Source organism: Nelumbo lutea, chromosome 5, assembly GCF_056320005.1.
Source record: "Nelumbo lutea isolate HS-2025 chromosome 5, American lotus-T2T, whole genome shotgun sequence".
Taxonomy (NCBI): Eukaryota; Viridiplantae; Streptophyta; class Magnoliopsida; order Proteales; family Nelumbonaceae; genus Nelumbo; species Nelumbo lutea.
In genome coordinates, this window is record NC_142688.1 from 79765474 (window position 1) to 79774625 (window position 9152).

The 9152-nt window shown below is 37.0% G+C and overlaps 1 long non-coding RNA gene across 1 annotated transcript; it reads right to left on the bottom strand.

The window, feature by feature from the left end:
* Positions 1-6777: 6777 nt before the first annotated feature.
* LOC148853047 (uncharacterized) lies at positions 6778-7924 on the bottom strand. The gene is made up of 3 exons (XR_016099278.1): positions 7787-7924; positions 7248-7659; positions 6778-7157 (listed from the first exon to the last, which is right to left on the bottom strand). It is a non-coding gene; the product is annotated as an uncharacterized LOC148853047 (long non-coding RNA).
* Between the last annotated feature and the right edge of the window lie 1228 nt (positions 7925-9152).

Here is a 9152-nt window from a genome sequence, read left to right on the forward strand (position 1 = left end):
CACTTCTAGTATACCTATTGGAGAATGGAGGTTCTCGCAGAAAAAAGGACGCATTAATGGCTCTTTATTCGTTGTGTTCGGTGAAGGAGATCAAAGTCCGAGTTGGTCAATGCATTAGCGGTGGTTCTCGCAGGAAAAGGCATTGTCACTGTGTTTCTGTATAGGATGCGAAAATCGCTTTGGTCGATGAAGGTGGCATCCCTGTACTGGTAGAGATCGTCGAGGTAGGACACAGAGACAGAAAGAAGTTGCGACGGCGAGAGACTGAGAGAGCGAGACAGAAAGAAATGGCATTGTCACTGTGTTTCTGTTCTCTTTTTTGTTTGGGTTTCTGAGTGCGAGTGACTGAGAAAGCAAAGAATGAAGGGCAGAGGAAGACAATGAACAGTATCATTGCCCTTTCTTGATATTTTTCAAAAAATTTTATCTTATTTTATTTTGGTTATTTTATAAAAATATTATCTTTTATTAATATTCAGGGCAAAAAGTTGCCTTTATCTGAAAACCCTTAATTTTATCCTTACTATTTACATATTATTTTAAAGTATCCCTATTATTTATGATAAATGTCTAAAACCTCCCCTACCGTTAATTCTTCATCATAAACCATTCACATGTAGCATCACGTGACTGATATATTTTTTAACAATCCTTAAAATACCCTTTTGTCACAGAGAACTTATGGCATCGCAACCCGGGAGCGGGACCCGTGTACCTCTATCACCATTGAACCAGCGGTGGTGATTCTCTCATTTGAATGAACAAACTTTAAATATGTAGTGGAAGCTCAGATTGGAGCTTGAATTGTAGAAACAGAAAGGTGCTTTCGATTGAGAAAAAATGGGAGGAGGAGTAGGAGTTCACATTGCAGATGGTCGTGGATTTGAATTTTGAATAAAAACCATGTTTTCTCTTGTATTCTGAAGCTTCATGACGGAGAAGCTCGTCATTGCCACCACCAAGTTAGAAATATTTAGCGCTAACTGTTAAAGAATGGAGACTTTAGAGTTTTTTCTCTTGTGTTCGTCATTGCCACCGCCAAGTTTCTTCCTTTTTATTTCCCTCCTTCCTCCTCATCGATTTTAATTTTTTCCGAGACGAGTGATCTCTTTAACAAGAAATAAATACAGTCCACATGGAAGGCATGGAAATTGCCGTACCGGGGTTGGCATCGACAATTAATGTCGATCTGTCCACTGCCATTGAGCATGGGTGCCTCTTTAATGCTCCTACTACTAATACTGTTGTTGTGAGTGCTACCTTCCGTTCTTGTCACCTCTGTTTTTCACGACTACTGTTGCAACTCGTAGCAATGGTGGTTTTTAAAATTTTCATTAGTTAGGTTTTATTTTAAAAATTTGAGGAATGGTGGAGGCAAATTTGACACTTCATTTTTTCAGTTAGCACTTAACAATAACAATGTTGATAGTAAAAAAATAGTAGGAATACTTTAAGACGATATATAAATAATAAGGATAGAATTAGTCAATTAGCTAAACCATAAGATTAGTTTAATAAATTTGTCTATGTTAAATTTTTTAAGAGGTTTAATATTTGTCAGAAACGAGGTATAAGTAATTTACCCTTCTTTAGAAGAGGATTAAAATTTGTCAAAAACATGGAGGGAGGTATAAGTAATTTACCCTTCTTTTTATGAAACCTCTCACCATACTCGCTTTATGGCCATTGCGCATCAATGCAAGCTAAAGTTAGTGCCCTCTACTATGGTCTTCATTGTTGTTGGAACCAAGGCTGGAATGTTATATTGGTTGAATGAGATAATATAATGCTCAAAAATATTCAATTTCATGAAATGATTCTATGATCTCTTGTCAATTTAGTGTGCTGTTCCACAGAGCTAGCTTGCGTGTGCCTTCTCCTACTCTCCTTTTCTCACACATGTGCATATTTTATTTTTAAATAATATCATTAAAAATATAACAAGGCAAAATTAAAACCTTCATGCAAGTTCATTGACTGTCATAAAACCTATATTTACTCTTTAATAACACCATTCTTTTCTCTCTCTCTCTCTCTCTCTCTTTTACACACACACACACACTAATAGTCAATATTTGTAACATTTCCCCTCCCCGTTAAATCCCTCTTTTCCTTTTAAAATCTCTTTTAATCTTTTTTAGCTCTATCTAATAAAGTAGGGGTGTTAATTAGATGGATTGGCTTAGGTTAAGGGCCAACCTAAATATGAACCTTAGCTTTAACCCTAACTAAGGGGAGATCTCCTCAACTCGAAAGGCCTATGCTCAATTGAACCAAGTGGAAGGCCAACCTCATAAGAAGTCCAAGGTGGACTCTCTTGCCACATTCACCGAGGGCGATCTGGAGAGAATTCAAATGCCTCACAACAATACATTGGTGATCTCAGCCAACATCGCCAACTTTAGAGTGCGTTGGATTTGCATCAATATAGGGAGCTCAATTGACATTATTTTCAATAAGGCCTTGCAAAGAATGAAGATAAGGTGAGAGTATTTGCATCTAGTGAATACCCCTTTAGTCAACTTCTCTAGCAACACTACGAGGCCAAAGGAAAGCATCACACCCTATTGCTCATGAAGGGGGAAGGAAAACAGAAAACCACATTTTTCATAGATTCCTAGTAGTGAAAATTTTATCTCCATACAATGTCATCCTTAACAGCCCAATGTTGAACGTGTTAAGGCTTCAATGTCCACATACCACCTCATACTGAAGTTGCCAATTGAGCATGGCATTGGAACTATTCGAGGAAGTTCTCAACAATGCCATGCCACAACATTGAAGGGAAAGATGACCTCTTAAGAAGCCATTGCCTTTAATGGCATAGGCCTTAGGGATGAACTATAAACACAATGTGACAAGCTTGTTGATGATCTAATTTAAATATGCCCAAAATTGACCCCTAGATTATGACCCATAGACTCATCATCAATTTGCACAACCAATCTATGCAGTAGAAGAAGAGGAGCTTCATACTAGAAAAGTGACAAGTGATAAGGGAGGAGGTTGACAATCTCCTTGCCATGGACTTCATCCGAGAAGTGGAATACTTAGATTAATTGGTGAAGAAGGCTAAAAATAGCTTCATCAACTTGAACAAGACCTCCTAAAAGATAGCTTCCCCTTGTTGAGGATAAGCCAACTCTTTGATGCCACCTCGAGCCAGAAGATGCTCAGCTTTATGGATGGATTCTTGGGCAACAACTAGATCCAAATGCAACCATCATTGACCGAGGGCTTTATTTCTACAAGGTGAGGCCCTTCGGCTTGAAGAATGCGGGCATGACCTATAAGTGACTGATGAATATGATATTCAAGGACCAAATCAATAAGAACGTCAAGGCCTACGTAGATGACATGCTAATGAAGAGCCTCAAAGCCGAGCAACACCTAACCAACTGGAAGAAGTCTTTAACTCCTCTAAACTACTAGATAAAGTTAAATCTGACCAAGTGTTACTTTGGTGTGGGCTTGGGTAAATTCTTAGGGTTCATGGTGACTTAATAGTGGAATGAATCCAATAAAAAAAAAAACAACCATCCTACATATGCCCTCTCGTTGGACTATTAAGGGTGTGCAATGCCTTACAGGCCAGATAGCCACTCTTAACTAATTCATGTCAAAATCTGTAGACCAGTGCCTGCCTTTCTTCAAAGTTATCAAAAAAGCAAAGGGTTTCCTATGGACTGAAGAGTGTGAGCAAGCATTCCGGTAGTTGAAGCAACTCTTGTGCTCACCCTCTCTACTAACCAAACCAAGCCCAAATGACAAGTTGCTCCTGTACCTCTCCGATAAAGATGTGGGAGTTAGTTTAATCATCATCAAAGAATAAGATGACATGTTGAAGCCCATATATTACACCAACAAGATGTTGCAAGATGTTGAGACCAGGTATTTGGACCTGAAAAATGTAGTGTTAACCCTTGTGACCTTGGCATGCAAGCTTTAAGCCTACTAGGCCCACATCCTTGTTCTCACCGACAACCCATAGGGCAAGTGTTTTAGAATCTTGAAACCTTGGGTAGATTGGTTAGATAGGAAATTGAGCTCAATGAGTTTGACATTGAGCACAGGCCTCAATCCACCATTAAAGCTTAGGTGTTGGCTGATTTTATTGTTTAGTGCTCCTTCACCTTGGTGCACACCAAAGAGTCCTCACCGACTTGGACTCTCCATGTGAACAACACATCAAATCAACAAGACAATGGTGCCAGCCTATTACTCCTCGAGACGAAGGACACTATCCTTGAGTAGACACTCAGATTTGAGTTAAAGGCCTCCAACAATGAGGCAAAGTATTAAGCACTCATTGCATGTATCCAATTAGCATAAGAGATTAGAGCAGAGCATGTGGGAATCCTTCAATGCTTCTTAGCCTTTCATAAACCAAATTAATGGTGAATTTGAAGCTCGTGATACCACCATGATATGCCACTTATAGAAGTCAAAGAAATCATCATTAGATTAAAGCACTTCACTACACAATAGATTCTCTGCTAGAGATAAACTTGTAAATGGTATTCGAAAATCTAAATTGGAATTTGAGATTCAACATAATCAAATCAAATTTGAATATATATATATGTATATATATATATATATATATATATATATATATATATATATATATGTATATATGTATATATAATTGAATATATATAAGCATTTATTTAATTAACAAGTGTATAGAGGTAAAACAAATTAGGAATTAGGATGTCGACTAAGTCATTCCATTTGATTCACCCTACCTCTCCACCCTCTTATATTTCTCTCTAAAATTTCCAAAACCCTTAGTTCCTAACCCTTCGTCGTTGCCCAACTCAAGCAAACACCACCACTAGCGCCAGTAGTCCAACACCAGTCACCGGCCACCTTTGTCATGCTACTCTTTGAGTCTCTCTCGATTAATCGTTCGCCAGTTTGCTAGTTCACCACTGCCCAACTCAAGCAAAGAAACCACCATTCTAGTAGTCCAGCCGTCCAACACTAGTCATCAACCACTGTCGTCGCACTCACACCAGTGCACCTATTCCGGCATCAGGCCATTTTTCGGACTATAGATATGGGGTTTTTAATTTGACACTCTAGTGCAAAGAGGTGATTATTTCCTCTTCCCCTTTCTCATGTAATCTGAAACACAAAAACCTAATCCAATAGTCACATGGTTCTCTTTTTTTTTTCTTTAAGTTAGAATGATTTGTTTTGGGGTTTTGTTATATAGGAAGCTTAAAAATTTTATCATGGAATTGGAATGTCAGGGATTATGTTACAATTTTTTTTGTCCTAATCTTAAATGATATTGTGAATCTTTATTGCTTCTCTGTCATAAATGAGAAGTGATTATGTTGCGGATTTTTTTGTCCTAATTCCTAAATGATATTGTGAGTCTTTGTTGCTTCTCACTTCTTAGTCATTTTATTTTATATTTTGTAATCTTAGTTTAGCTTCCATTTTACTTTTGAGGAAAATATTAAGTATGTTTAGAACAATTAATCCTTTCCAATATACTAGTGGACCTAATGCCAATAGTGAGAATGGTGAAAATGTTAATAGTCATAGTTCTTCATTGCCCCCACTAGTTTCTAGAAAAAGCAGAACATCTGAAGTGTGGGTGCATTATGACATAATCATGAATGCTAAAAAATGAGAAAAGGGTTGTTTGCAAGTATTGTAAACAAGATTTTAATGCGACAAGCGCTATGAGGACCACTCATCTAACTAATCATGTTTCAAGAGGTCCACAAAGATTACGAAAATGACAAAGAAATGTTGAACAACAATTGTTGACAATTTCTAAAATGTAAGTGAATCAACCCGTAGACTTAAGGGGTGGAGATATGATCCCATAAAGAGTGGATATGACTTTGCAATTTACCTATTCAAACATAACCAACCATTTAGCATGGCCGAACATGAGTTTCTTGAGATTGGGCTATTGGTCTTAATGCTATGTTTAAAATACTTTTATGCAACACAATTAGGAATAATTGCATGAAAATCTACGAGGATGAGAAAGAGAAGCTTTATGACATTCTTGATAAGATTGATTCCCAAGTTAGTCTCACTACTAATATATGGACATTATGGCAAAATATTGGATATTATTGTTTAACTACACATTACATTGATGATGAGTGGCAATTAAAAAAGAATATTATAGGTTTGCGAGCTGTTAAAGAGAAGCATGATATTATAACCCTTACTAGAGTCATCAAATATCTTATTTTGCATTAGAACCTTGATGGTAAAATGATCGCTTTCACTATTGATAATGCCTCTATGAATGATGTTGTAATTAGAAACATGAAGAAATGGCTTTCTGGGCAAGGTAAACTTCTTTTGTCAGGTGAATTGTTCCATGTGTGATGCACAACAAATACTTTGAACCCATTGTGCAAGATGGGTTACAGGTTGTTAGGCACTTGACGGGAAAAATAAGAGAATCAATCAAATATTTACAAGCTTTAATCCAAATAAATCTGAAATTTGAAATGGCAAAAAATCAATTGAATATTCATTGTAAAAAGGAGTTGGTTTTAGATTGCCCTACAAGGTGGAATACATCATATGATAGGCTCAAAACTGCACTGGAGTATAGGGATGCATTTCTTAATTGGAATAAATTGATAAAAAATATTAATTTAGTCCATCTTCCGAAGAATAGAATATTGGTCATGTTGTTTGTGAATGTTTGAAATATTTTTATGACGCAACTAATGCATTTTCAGGGACTTACGTATCTAACTTCCAACGATATTTGTAAGATTCGTATGCAGATTGATAAGTGACTACTGAGCAAGCATGATTATATTCAAGCAATGTCTATAAAAATCATGGGAAATTTCAAGAAATATTGGGATAAAGTTAATTTACCACATGAGGAGCACAAGGACACTCCCCTGAGGTATTTATGGGCACACCATCCAAGGTACTTCTCTCTCCACTTTCTGGCATTTTAACTTTCTCTCTTTAGCCCTTTAGACTTTCTAGCACAATTCAGCTATGACCAGCTCGGCCTAACCGACGTCTTTATCCTCTTATTGACTTGAACATCAGAGTGTTTCTCCACGGGAAACCATGCCAGGACCTCTGGCCTTCTCTTCTTTCAAGTCATCATTAGATCAGATTCAACTTGTCGAGCTTATCAAGACGTTTATCTGTTGTTCATCCACCTCAACTTAGACAATATCAATTTATATATAGTTTATAGATAGATAAGAATTAAGTATAAATAAATTAATCATAACCTTTCATAACAAAAATATTGATCAACAAGCTTGTGCGACAAACATGCAGCCTTCTCCGCATTTGAAGAAAGCATTGGCACTATCAGCTGGTCCCTCAGTCCTGGTGACGACAATAGTCCATCCTTCTCCACACTTGCACAACACCTCACCTACGCCGGGACACGTCGCTAACTTGACTGGACAACTAGCACCCGCCGTGCAGGTGCAGCAGCCTTCACCGCATTTGAAAAAGGCCTTGCCACTATCAAGGCCTTCGGTTTTGGTGATGACACAACTCCATCCTTGTCCACACTCGCAGAACGCCTCGCCAGTGCTGGGGCACTCCATTTTATCAGTTGTAGACTTGTTTGGGCTGTCAATACTGCAAAGCGTATACTCAACTTTGATGTTTTTGCTTCCCGATACAGACCTACTAGCAAAACATAAGGCTATACTTTATTAGATTTCTTATGATAATCACTGTGGTCTCATGTGTACATGTACATCTTCCAACCGATAATTAGAGTTTATGTACTGGGGTAATTAATTCATCAACTTACCTGCAGCAATCGCCTTTGCCGAAATCAGTAACCTTCCCAGTCTCGGCCATTCTTTCTGATCGATCTGCTCAGCAAGACAGCTGGTCTTGTAGTACCCTTGGTTTATAATCAAGCTAGCTTGATATGATCTAATTAAATAATGGAGAAATACTCACCGACCTTAGTTTGGATTTTTAGAGCATAACGTGTCATCACTTTTCACCTTCAACATTGAATCTTATCGCTACGTATATAATGCTAAGTGCTGCCAAAAAAGCATCTTGATAATAGGTGGTGGTGGTGGTGTGTCATCAGTTTATGGCACCTTATATGAATACATCATGTATTGCGTAAGCATCTATATAATGATTGATCCCATTGCATAACTTTAACCATTACGGTGGATTGTTTGTTTTTGTGGTGTCTCATCAGATTTATTGTCAACTTGGTGATCAAAATTCAAGGTTCAAAATATCGATTGAGGTATCGTACCGTATTTTGGTTCGTTTTTATTTATTTATTTTTTAAACAGGTTCAGAGGGATTATGTCAGACCCTGAAACACCGCCATGAAGGCATATCGAAATGCCACCCATATGATATGTATCAATCGATACAGTCAGATATATATCGAAAATTTGAACTTTGCACCAATCACTAATCACTGATGAGCACTGGGCACAGATTTAGAGGATTTATGAGGCAAAAGTGCTTTATTTGAATACAATTTGGACGGGTATAGATGGTTAAATGAATCTTAAGGTATGCACGAGTAAATAAAAATCAAGTAATTTAATTAATTATATGAATGGAACATTTATATTGATAATAAGAAACTTTGGCTCGCATAAAAATGATCAACATAATGAAATCACAAAATATATTCTAAAATGAAAATGCAATGAAAATAATTTAAAAAAAAAATCAAATAAAAACAAAATTAAATGTAATCAAACTGAACCGACCCATGAACAATCCAATCAATCAATATAAGACTTTTGTGTGCAAAAGAATCCTTTTTAATACTGTTGGGATTAAATTGATGTGAAGCAAAACAAAAAAAGATAGGTGGGGTTTACCCTCCTTGTTGGTTTGTGTTGGTTGACCTCAAAATCAATCCAACTACAGTCAGGTTTACAAAATTAAATGTAACTGAACCAACTTGACCCGTGAACAATCCAATCAATCAATCTAGGATTTTTGTGTACAAAAGAATCCTTTTTGTTACTATTGGGATTATGGAGCAAAAAAAAAAAGTAGATGAGGTGGGGTTTGCCCTCCGTGTTGGTTGGTGTTGGTTAATCCCAAAGTCAACTTGACTACTTCCAATAGGTACAAAATTAATTGCAACTAAACTGAACCAACCAATGAACAATTCAATCAATCAG